Source organism: Mustela nivalis, assembly GCF_964662115.1.
Source record: "Mustela nivalis genome assembly, chromosome: 11".
In the NCBI taxonomy this organism is placed as follows: Eukaryota; Metazoa; Chordata; class Mammalia; order Carnivora; family Mustelidae; genus Mustela; species Mustela nivalis.
Window position 1 is genome coordinate 3,960,135 of NC_139030.1, and position 12,405 is coordinate 3,972,539.

The following is a 12,405-nucleotide window of genomic DNA, read 5'->3' on the forward strand; positions in this document are numbered from 1 at the left end:
GATTAAACTTAATTAAAGATGGGTGATGCAATGCTGTAGACAACATTTCTGTAGTGGTGTTATTACCCCAGAGCATAAATCAGTATTCATTCACGCCAAATCCTGAATAATTATACTAAAGTGTCCTACCATCATCATAACATGAATTCTTAATCTGTATTTCATGTGAAAAGGAAAATACCTGGGTATAGAACAAAAAATTATTAGGAGGTATTGGTAGCTACCAAGTCACAATACAATACAATAAAATCTGGCTGAAATGCTATCATACAACTTTACTGGTACTTGATCTGTTGGTGGTTATGTAAAAATAGTCAAAATGTCAGTCCTGGGATAAGAACAGTTACATTTACTCAAAGGTCTTTTAAGAACCTGAGACCAACAACTTTACATACCTGCAAATTTAGTAACACTACCGACCATGAAGATAGGAGTTTAAAAGAGAGTTCATGCTAAAACCTTAAGGACCTAGAGATTTCCTATTATCTACAAATTGTATAGGTCAGCATCTGAGTTGCCAGATATTATACCTCTATTCTCTTAGTACTTACTTCCTGGGAGGTTGGGTTTTACTTTCAGGTACCTGGGTATGTAAACATGAAGAAACAGAAATCAATACCAGGCCATTTGAGAAAAAATTTAAAAAGAAAAAAATATATATGGAGTTTAAAGAACATCCTACTAAAGAATGAATGAGGCAAATGGGAAATTAAAGAAGAATTTTAAAAATATATGGAAGCAAATGAAAATGAAAACACAACAGTCCAAAACCTTTGGGATGCAGCAAAGGTAGTCTTAAGAGAAAAGCACATAGCAATACAGGCCTTCCTCAAGAAGCAAGAAAAGTCTCAAATATACAACCTAACCTTCCACCTAAAGCAACTGGATAAATAATAGCAAATAAAGCCTAAATTCTGCAGGAGAAAATAAAGATTAGAGCAGAAATCAATGATATAGAAATTAATTTAGAAAAAAAAAAAGAACAGAACAATGAAACTAGGAGTTGGTTCTTTGAGAGAATTAGTAAGATTGATAAACCCCTACCCAGACTTACCAAAAAGAAAAGAGAAAGAACCCAAATTAATAAAATCGTGAATGAAAGAGGAGAAATCTCAACCAACACCACAGAAATACAAACAATTAAGAGATAATTATGAGCAATTACATGTCAACAAATTGGGCAATCTGGAAGAAATAGATGCATTCCTAGAGACGTATAAATTACCAAAACTGAAGCAGGAAGAAATAGAAAAACTGCATAGACCTATAACCAGCAAAGACATTGAATCAGTAAATAATCTCCGAACAAAAAAAGTCCAGGGCCAAATGGTTTCCCAGAGGAAATCAACCAAACATTTAAAGACAAATTAATACCTATTCTCCTGAAACTATTCCAAAAAACAGAAATAGAAGGAACTTCCAAACTCATTCTATGAGGCCATTACCTTGATCCCAAAATCAGACAAAGACCCCACTAAAAAGGAGAAATACAGATCAATATCCCTGACAAGCATGGATGCCAAAATTCTCACTAAGATACCATCCAATAAGATCCAACAGAATATTAAGAGGATTATTCACCATGACCAAGTAGGATGGATTTACTCCTGGGCTGCAGGGGTGGTTCATCACCAATAAATAATCACCGCATCAATAAAAGAAAGGACAAGAACCATATGATCCTCTCAATTGATGCACAAAAAGCATCTGACAAAATATAGCATCCCTTCTTAATAAAAACCCTGCATCACGTAAGGATAGAGGGAACACACCTAACATAAAAGCCATACATGAAAAACCCACTGTGAGTTTCATCCTCATTGGGGAAGAACTAAAAGTTTTTCCCCTAAGGTCAAGAACACAACAGGGATGTCCACTCTCACCATCATTGTTCGACATAATACTGGAAGTCCTAGCCTCAGCAATCAAACAAAAAGAAGTAAGAGGCATACAAATCAGCAAAGAAGCAGTCAAACTTTCACTCTTCACAACTCTAGAAAACCCAAAAGACTCTACCCAAAAATTGTTAGAACTGATACAGAAACTCAGCAAAGTCTCAAGATATAAAATCAACACACAGAAGTCAGTTGCACTTCTATACACTAATGAAGCAGAAGAAAGAAAAATTAAGGAATCAATCCCATTGACAATTGTACAATTGTACCAATTTACAAATGTACCAAAACCCATAAGATATCTAGGAATAAAACTAACCACTCTGAAAACTATAGAACACTTATGAAAGAAATTGAGGAAGACAAAAAGAAATGGAAAAACACTCCACAAGCATGGAGTAGAAGAACAAACATCATTAAAACGTCTATACTGTCCAAAGCAATCTACACTTTCAATGTAATCCCTATCAAAAAGCATCAGCATTTTTTACAGAGCTGGAAGAAACAATCCTAAAATTTGTATGGAAGAACAAAAGACCCCAAATACCTAAAGCAATCCTGAAAAAGAAAACCAAAGCTGGAAGCATCACAATTCTGGACTTCAAGCTGTATTACAAAGCTGTAATTATCAAAACAGTACAGTACTGGCACAAAATCAGACACACAGATCTATGGAAAAGAACAGAAAACCCAGAAATGTACCCTTAATTCTATGGTCAACTAATCTTTGACAAAGCAGGAAATAGCCAATGGAAAAAAGAGAGTCTCTTCAAAAAATGGTGTTGGGAAAATTGGACAGCCACACACAGAAGAATGAACCACTTTCTTTCACCACACACAAAGATAAACTCGAAATGGATGGAAGATGTGGGACAGGAATCCATCAAAATCCTAAAGAGAACACCTCTTTGACCTCTTGCTAGACACGTCTACAAACAGAGGGGAAACAAAAGCAAAAATGAACTATCGGGGGCTGCCTGGGTGGCTCTGTTGGTTAAGCATCTGACCCTTGGCTTCAGCTTAAGTCATGATCCAGGGATCAAGCCCAACATCCGGCTCCACACTGAGTGCAGAGTAGGCTTCAGATTCTTTCTCCCTCTTCCTCCTCCTTTACCCCTCCCTGCTCACACTTGAGTATGAGAGCAAGCACACATACACTCTCTCTAAAGAAATAAAATCTTTAAAAAAAAAAAAAAATGAATACTGCAACTTCTTCAGGATAAAAAGCTTTTGTGCAGAAAAGGAAACACCAACAGAACTAAAAGGCAACCCAATGACTAGGAAAAGATATTTGCAAATGACATATCAGATAAAGGGCTAGTACCCAAAAATCTATGAACTTAACAAACTCAACACCCAAAAAACAACAAATCCAGTAAAGAAATGGGCAGAAGACATAAACAGACACTTCTCCAAAGAAGACATACACAAATGGCTAACACACACATGAAAAAATGCTCAACATCACTTGGCATCAGGGAAAATAAAAATCAAAACCTTTATGAGATACCACCTCACACAAGTCAGAATGGCTAAAATGAACAAGTCAGGAAACAACAGATGTTGGTGAGGATGTGGAGAAAGGGGAACCCTCTTACACTGTTGATGGAAATTCAAGTTGGTGCAGCCACTCTGGAAAATAGTATGGAGGTTCCTCAAGAAGTTAAATATAGAGTTACCTTAAAACCCAGCAACTGGCCTCTGCCTTCAGCTCAGGTCATTATCTCAGGGTCCTGGGATCGGGTCCCGAATCGGGCTCTCTGCTAGGCAAGGAGCCTGCTTCCTCCCCCACCCCCTCTGCTTGCCTCTCTGCCTACTTGTGATCTCTCTCTGTCAAATAAATAAAATCTTAAAAAAAAAAAAAAAAAAACAGCAACTGGACTACTAGATATTAACCCCAAAGATGCAAATGTAATGATCCAGAAGGGCATCTGCACCCCAATGTTTATAGGAGTAATGTCCACGTCAGCCAAACTGTAGAAAGAGTTGACATGTCCAATGACAGATAAATGGATAAAGAAGACCTCGTGTGTGTGTGTATGTGTGTGTCTAGGTATGTGTGTAGCTATCTATAATAGAATATTACTCAACCATCAAAAAGAATGAAATCTTGCCATTTGCAACAACATGCATGGAACGTCATTGGGTATTATGCTAAGCAAAATAAGTCAGAGAAACACAAATACCATTTAATTTCATTCATATGTGAAATTTAAGAAACAAAACAAATGAATATAGGACAAGGGAAGGTACAAGAAAAGAAAAATAGAGAGGGACCAAAGCACAAGAGACACAGAACTCCGGGAAACAAACTGAGGGTTGCTGGAAGGGAGGTAGGTGGGAGGAGGTAACTGGGTGATGGGCATTAAGGAGGGCATTTGATGTGAAGAGCACTGGCTCTTATATGCAACTGATGAATCACTAAATTCTACCCCTGAAACCAATAATACGCTATATGCTAACTGGATTGAATTTAAATTTTAAAAAGTTAAAAAAAATAAATAAATAAAGGGCACCTGGATGGCTCAGTGGGTTAAAGCCTCTGCCTTTGGCTCGGGTCATGATCCCAGGGTCCTGGGATTGATCCCCACATCGGGCTCTCTGCTCAGCGGGGAGCCTGCTTCCTCCTCTCTCTCTCTCTCTCTCTCTCTCTGCCTGCCTCTCTGCCTACTTGTGATCTCTGTCAAATAAATAAATAAAATCTTAAAAAGAAAAAAAGCTTCTACATCAAGAGGACATCATTATCTTTAATGTGCCTATAAAAAATAATTCAAAACCATTAGAGTAAGAGAAAATTAGAGTATTACAAGGCTGAAAGAAACAAACTGGAATTAGCAATAGAAAATCATGTGGGTTTGGGGGATTTTTGTTCTTTTTAAGTAAATTCCATGTGGTGTCTTGGAGCACAACACAGGGCTTGAATGCATGACCTGGATATTGGACCTGAGCTGAGATCAAAAGTTGGACACTTAACTTAACCTATTAATCCCCCCAGGCGCCAGAAACTCATGACTTCTTGAAAAGGGGTAATTCTTCTGTGGACTCAAGTAGCTTTTTCTCTGGTATCATCCTATCTTTAGTCATTCTGTGGGACAATCTCACATGTACCCCTGCATCCAGATTTTTATCTCTGATACTGGTCTCCTCTAAAAGGAATCAATGCTCCCTGAAAATGAGCTGGTTACAACTTAGGGACAGGAAACCTCAAGATGTGCCTACTACCAAAAAACAAAGATACTTTCAGGAATGCCTTTAGAAAGTATAAAGAAGCAAACCAGCTGAAGGAAGGGCTTCTGATAATGCCAAATTGAGAACAATAATTATAATTCATTAGAACCAACTGAGAATGAAAGGCATCCTTAGTATAGATGAGTAAAAATCAAATACACTGCTATGAAATGTGTCAGAGAAAACACAATTTCCAATGTGAGTTCGGATTTCCTTCAACAAGGGATGGGGTGGGGGGGGGTTAAAATTTGTTTAAATACTTTGATTTGTATACCTTCTCCTCACTAGATAATTCAAATGGTTATTACGGTAATAGAGATCTTTGTCATGTTTACTAGAACACTACAATTTCTTTTTTAACAGGAAGTCTGGACTTCTGAGTTAAGGACTCAACTGTACAAAATTTATGCAGTAGGGAATATCAGAGGAACAGGCTTTGAAACAGCCTAAAACAGGCTACTGGAAAGAAGGATGTTCAGGAAACGAACCTTGGACTCACACCCTCAGGAATACACTTGAGTTTGGTTACTTGCACTTGCTGAGCAGGCACTTACAAGTCAGTCTCCAGAAAAGTCAAAAGACACCAAGAAAAGATTAAAGCCCCATGATAATAAAAGCCTCCTAAAACCCCTTGTGAGATCTTCACTCTAATTAGGCAATACCATCTACTGCAGCACATCTTCTTGGGGGACTGAAGCCAGGGCATTTTGCCATCTAGCGAGACTGCAAGGTGGGCACTCATCTGAATGCAGGAGAACAAGTTCTTTATCCCCATTAAAGAGATGTGTGTCCTTTGACTGTGCCTACTAGCCTCTTCTGTCAGGCATCACTTTGGTATCATGACCACCACATGAAGCATATTGCCTCATCAGCCTTAGTCTCAGCCTCTAAAACAAGAGAACCCTTGCCTCTGGCTCCCAACCCATAAGCAACATGTAACACAATACAGATCCTCCATATAAGATACACCAAGGGCTTATAAATAAGATACACCAAAGGCTACAAGTACTTAAATAAGCAGCTGCCATCAACTACACCTTAAATGGCCCATGTCACCTAAGCTGGACCACAGCTGCATCTTTCTATCTAGAGTCTGCACCCTGCCAGGCTCCTGAATCCTGACCACAGAGCAGAGGGAGAAGGGACATTATCTATCACTCAGCCTACTTGCCCTCAGCCCTACAGAGCACTCATATGCCTAAAAGAAGTACCTTACTCATCAGCCTAGCCCAATTCCTGACCCCAGATCCTGCTAGCCTGTCCTGCCTTGAGAGTACCTGGAAACAGTGCTGGTGGGAGAGGGTGGGGGGGCAGACTTTAAACATCTATAGTCTCATTTTCCCTCTGCGTTAAACAGAAATATTACATAGATATGTAAAGTCCATATTTCTTGTTACTAAACACTGGAATTCACAAGAGAATTATTTTCACAGAAGACACAACAGTAATATTAAAATGAGGATCCAAGACAAAAGAAATACCAGTAATGTCAAGATCACACATGCAGGTGACTGCTTTGCTATTTTCAACACTAATGATGGATTACAAGGAGCACAAACAACTAAATCTCCCTCCTGAAATGCAACTAAAGTGAGTTAAGGGGAAAACAGGGCCTAAATCACAAAGACAAAAACACCAACAGCAGGGACAAAAGCAGATGACCCGTGTTCAAATCCTGACTCACTCATTTATAAATAAACTTGGGGGTTGGGAAATAAGTAAATAAATAACCTTGGGCAAGTTACCTAACTTTTTCAAGCCTTAGTTTCTTGATCTATACAATGAGAATACCAACAACTACTTGACATTTGGAAAACTGGGTGAAAGAACATGTGTTTGGCATAGTGCCTGACATTACTAAAACTCAAGAAATGGGAGCTGCTCACACAGCAATTATCATTATTATCACTTTACTTCCTCACTAGCCACATGACTAAAATTTGTCCAGAACATTCCAGAAGATAGTAGCACATTACACTGCTTCTCAAATGGCTTAGAAGACTTAATAAAGATGCCCTTGAAGGTTAAAATTTGAATACATGTACACTAGAAATAAAAGCAAAAAACAAAAAACCTTGCAGAACACATAACCAAATCCATCCCTTAAGGAACAGGAATATTTCTTTGCCTTACCTTGCTGAATTCCACATTACTTCACAACTTATTTCAGCATTCCACTATTTCTATCCTGGAGCAAGATCTATTGCATAAACTAAAACTCATCAGATAAAAGTCCTGAGGTTGGTCTCTAGACAATAAAACACCAGCAAACTAACTACCTGCAAAATACCCACATTATTCACATGGAAGTTTTTAAATATAAATCATATTCAGCAATTCAAATTAGTTTAAATGTGAACTCAAATCATTTTAAAATGTTTTTAAAAACACTGAATCCAAGGGTACCTGGGTGGCTCAGTTGGTTAAGCATCCCACCTCTTGGTTCCAGCTGAAGTCCTGATCTCAGGATCATGAGATCAAGACCCATGTGCAGATGTGCATTCAGCATGGAGTCTGCTTCAGATTCCTTCTCCCTATCCCTCTACACCCCACTTCATGAGTGCACACGCACTCTCTAAAATAAAACCTTTAAAAACAAAACAAAACACTGAATCCAAAAGACATCAATTTTAACAGGTAGGAAGAATATTCCCTTTGGAATCTGGCAGTTCTGAGCTCTACCTCTTACTAACTGCTAGGACTATGAGCACAAAAGCAAACCTCCCAAGCCTCACTTTCTTACCTATATGACAGGACATTACTAGTTATCTCATGAGGTTAGTGTGACAGTTAACTGAGATAATATGCCCAAAGAGCCCCATATGAGGCACTCCAAAAGAGAGAACAGCTATAATTACAATACTATCTTGTTCTAAGAAGTGCAATTCAAGGCTGTCTACAACTGACTCACTCACAATACACTTGTTCCTCTAGCTAGTCCTCTCTGTACTTTAACTGTAAAAGTGACTACCTTATCAAAAGAAGGAAAACTCTGTTCTTCAAAAATGATAATGCAGGGGCACCTGGCTGGCTTCATCAGTAGAACATGCCACTCTTGATCTCAGGGTTGTGAGTTTGTGCCCCACATTGAGTGTAGAGATTACTTAAAAATAAAATCTTTAGGGGTGCCTGGATAACTTGGTTTTGGCTAAGGTCATGATTTCATGGGGTGTGAGACTGAGCCCTGCCTTAGGCTCTGCACTTAGCACAAAGTCTGCGTGAAGGTAATCTTCCTCTGCCTTCCTCACTGTGTGTGTGTGTGTGTGTGTGCACACACACACACACACACGCATGCACTCTCACAATGTATAAATGTTTAAATAAAATCTTAAAAAAAAAAAAGAACGATATTATAAATGCAACAAGAATTCCCAAGTGCCTCTAAATACAGGGAACAAAAACTGGATGATACATCATCATTTAGTTCATATATAGCACTGACCATTACCATGTAGCAACCACTTCTCAGTAACAAGCCTAATATAGCACTCATCAAAGGAGAGACACGCTGGACAGGCAAGAAAGTTCAACTTTCTATCCTCACCATCAAATTCAGAAGCAAACATACAACCAATGAAACACAACTAACCCTCATTTTGTAATATGTTTATTTTATTCTCTGAAGTTTTTCATAGTTACAGACATTAATAATTTTTAATTTCTTTAGACATCTGGAAAGAAAAAAAAAGGCAGAGTTAAGGAGAAAGAACCCAAATATTTATGTAGAGTGGCAAGCTGGGAAGCTCAGAAAAGTTTCTAGAGGCAATCGGAAAAGAACAGTCTATCTTCCAGAGAAGTAATATGACTATCACACAGAGTGTTATCTGTTCTTCATTCTATAGAATGATGTACAAGTTTCATAAATTCAGTCCTTGAGATTATTAGGAATTTTACCTACAGAATATGCCAACACAATTAAAAATATGCTAGTGAAGAACCTCTGTCAGGTTCTGAGTTCTTTCCTGCAGCTTCCTTTAGTAAGCATATACTGAACACTAAGTTGTCTGCCAGGACCATCCTGAAGCATTTTGAATTCCTGCCCTCAGAGATCAGTATGTTGGGGAGGGGCAGGGGAGTCAAGTATAAAAATCACTAATGCGAAAAATAAACCCCAGGCATTCTCATTGCCACGTATAGGCTGGCCCTTAAGACAATCACATATATTTTGGTCATTGATCTGTTCGACAAATAATGACGGCCACAATAAGCAGCTGACAGTCCTCGTCAGCTACGGCCCTAATTCCCCTTGTGACTTCAGACAACTCATTTCCTGCACTGGCTATAGCTTCCGCAAAGACCAAGAGACCCAGAACTTCCCCCCTTTCGTTATAAATACTCCAGCCTCTGTCAGTGACTCCACCCTGTCCTAGTCAGAAGAGGTTTAAAAAAAAAAAAAAAGATTCTCGGGGGCCAGGAGTCAATGGCGTTGGGAATTAACCGCGTTCCTCTAGATTTCTTGACAGTATGGCCATTATACCGCATACCCTCCACACGGCCTGAAAAACAGGAACTTACTATTCCTTCATTTTTACGAAGCCTCTTCTATGTAAATACTTTACATTTGAGATAAAAACAAAAAACTCTCTGCCCACACAAAATAAAAACCCTGCGCTCCGGAGTTCCCGATCTAGCTGAGTGAAAAGATCAAACGTGAAAAAAGGTAATGTGCAACCAAAGTCCTAAGACTAACCACCAACCACTACAAAGCCAGAAATAAGTGAAAGGAAGTGGGGGGCAGTCGCACCCGCGAGTCCTCAGCTTCAATGCTGCTCTGTTCCTAAGGAGAGTGCAATCTCGGTGCGGGCAAGGCAGAAACTAGGCTCTGGGAGACCCGTGCCGGCGGAAAGGTGGCGGGCCCGCGGGGAGCACCTGAGGGAACGGGGACAGCAGCAGGAGAGCTCGGGCAGGACTAGGCAGCTCAAGGGGAAGCTCTGGAGAGGCCGACACCAGAGAGGGGAGAAGGGGCGTGGGTCGGGGATCTCCTCAGAGGGGCGCCGAGTCGGTGGCGCTGGAGGAGGCGCCACAGGGGCTCGGAAGAGGAGCGACGCTCACCGGGAGGAGGGGGTGCTCTTGGAGGGGTGCGGGTCTGGGCGGCTCTACAGGGGAGGGCACGACGGCACCAAGGGCCGAGAACAGTGCCTCCCGAGCGGCTTGGAGCTGCGCAGCTCTAGCCTGGCCGAAGCCGAGGGGGTCCGCTCCGAGGGGGACGGGATGGGCGGCTCTAACGAAGGTTCTGGAGGAGTCGACACGGGGGAAGAAGAGGGCACGCGGAGCGGCACCGCTCCAGAGGAGACTCTGGTGGGGCCAACACCAGGAAGTGAAGCTTTGAAGGTGGGTCCGGGGAGTCTGGGGGGTCGCCTCAGACGCGCGCCGAGGGAACGCCGCTAGAGGAGACTGGGATCTACGCCGGGGAGGGGCGGGCCGCTGGGTGTAAGGTGGGGTTCTCTCCGAGGGATGCGGGGCTGGGCGGCTGTATGAGAAGTTCTGCAGGGACCTACACCCGGGAAGGGGAGGACGCGCGGAGAGGGACGACTTTCTCACCAAGGCTCTAAGGGACCGACGCCGAAGACGGGCGGGACCGCGGGTAGAAAAGGGATCGTCTCCGAGTGGTGACAGGCTGGGCGACTCTAGGGAAAGGCTCCAAAGGAACCAACTCTGGACGGTGGGGAAAAGAAGGGGCCCTGGAGTCGCCTGGACCGGATGAACACATTTACCTGCGAACTCTCCAGCCGCCGCGGAGCAGGACCGCAAGGACGCCACTGGGGTTCCTGGGGTCCGACTGCCTCACGCCTACGTCCGGGCCGCTGTGCAACGTCACACCTCCCCGCGCGCATGCGTCCGGCCGCGCGCCCGGAATAGTCGCGGAGGCAGTGGCGGAGCATGGGTAGTCCTAGGAGGGAGGGGAGGGACCTGAGGCATCCTCAACTTTGCTTAAGTGGAGGTTTAATTTTCAACTGAAAAAGTTGTTTGCACCCTGGTCTTTGTCCAATTGCCATCCTCCAATAAAAGTAGCCAGGTCTGCTTAGAGAAATGAGTGGCTCTAGAACTATAGCAGCGAAAGCACAACCTGAGTGGAGCTTGATGTAGAAGTAAGAAATGCTCAAAAAATAAAATCATGGAGGCATGTCAAAGGACACAGGAATAAACCTGAAAAAGCTCCCCATGGTCAAATCTGGAACAACTTGAGAACCAAAATAAATTATGTAGTATTAGGTTATAACAGAGTATAAAACAAATATAACAGAGTCCTTTTTTTTTTTTTTTTTTTTTTTTTTAGATTTTATTTGTTTATTTGACAGACACAGATCACAAATAGGCAGAGAGGCAGGCAGAGAGAGAGGAGGAAGCAGGCCTCCGGCTGAGCAGAGAGCCCAATGTGGGGCTTGATCCCAGGACCTGGGATCATGACCTGAGCCGAAGGCAGAGGCTTTAACCCACTGAGCCACTCAGGCGCCCCCGGAGTCCATTCTTTTGAAAGTAAATGGTTAAATTAATGAAGAGAGAAGTTTTTTGTTTGTTTGTTTGTTTTTTAAAGATTATTTATTTATTTATTTGCCAGTGATAGAGGGAGAGAGAGCGAGCAAGCACAGGCAGACAGAGAGGCAGGCAGAGGCAGAGGGACAAGCAGACTCCCTGCCGAGCAAGGAGCCCGATATGGGACTCGATCCCAGGCCGCTGGGATCATGACCTGAGCCGAAGGCAGCCGCTTAACCAACTGAGCCACCCAGGCGTCCCAGAGAAGTTTATTTTTAATAGAAGAATTCTAATAATAATAATAATAACTCCAGAGGGAGTATAAACCTCCACCCACACATCTCTGAATCTGCATAATTGCTTCCTCTCAAAGAGAGGGAAGAAAATAACTTTACAGTGGAGAAACCTGAGAAACACTACTCAACCATGTGATAAAAATTGACATCAGCCATGGTAAGTCATGTCGATAATATTTACCTTTGACATGGTGTGATGAAAAGGTCACTTTTCCTTTGGCCTTCCTCCCAAAAAAACTACAGTCCCAATCTAACCATGACAAAAACATCAGACAACTCCTAATTCATGCATGTTCAACAAACTACCTCACCAGTACTCCTCAAAAACTTTAAAGGTCATGAAAAACAAGGAAAGACTGAGAAACTGTCAGATGCAATGGGGGATCCAGGGTGGAATCCTGGAAAAAACTGGTAAATTCCAAATGCTTGATTTTGAATAATAACAATTACTTGTAATTTTTAGTTTTGATAATTGCGTGATTATGTAAGATGTGAACTTTATCTGAAACTGA

The 12,405-nt window shown here is 41.7% G+C and overlaps 1 protein-coding gene across 2 annotated transcripts in view; it reads right to left on the reverse strand.

Moving 5' to 3' along the window:
• PLEKHB2 (pleckstrin homology domain containing B2) overlaps positions 1–10,990 on the reverse strand; it is a 49,614-nt gene extending 38,624 nt beyond the window's left edge. The window contains exon 1 of one of the 2 annotated variants that reach the window (XM_082690357.1): positions 10,838–10,990. The gene's annotated coding sequence lies outside the window, so the exon portion shown is untranslated. The remainder of the gene's footprint in view (positions 1–10,837) is intronic. The other variant, XM_082690358.1, reaches the window with a different exon arrangement.
• Positions 10,991–12,405: the final 1,415 nt, after the last annotated feature.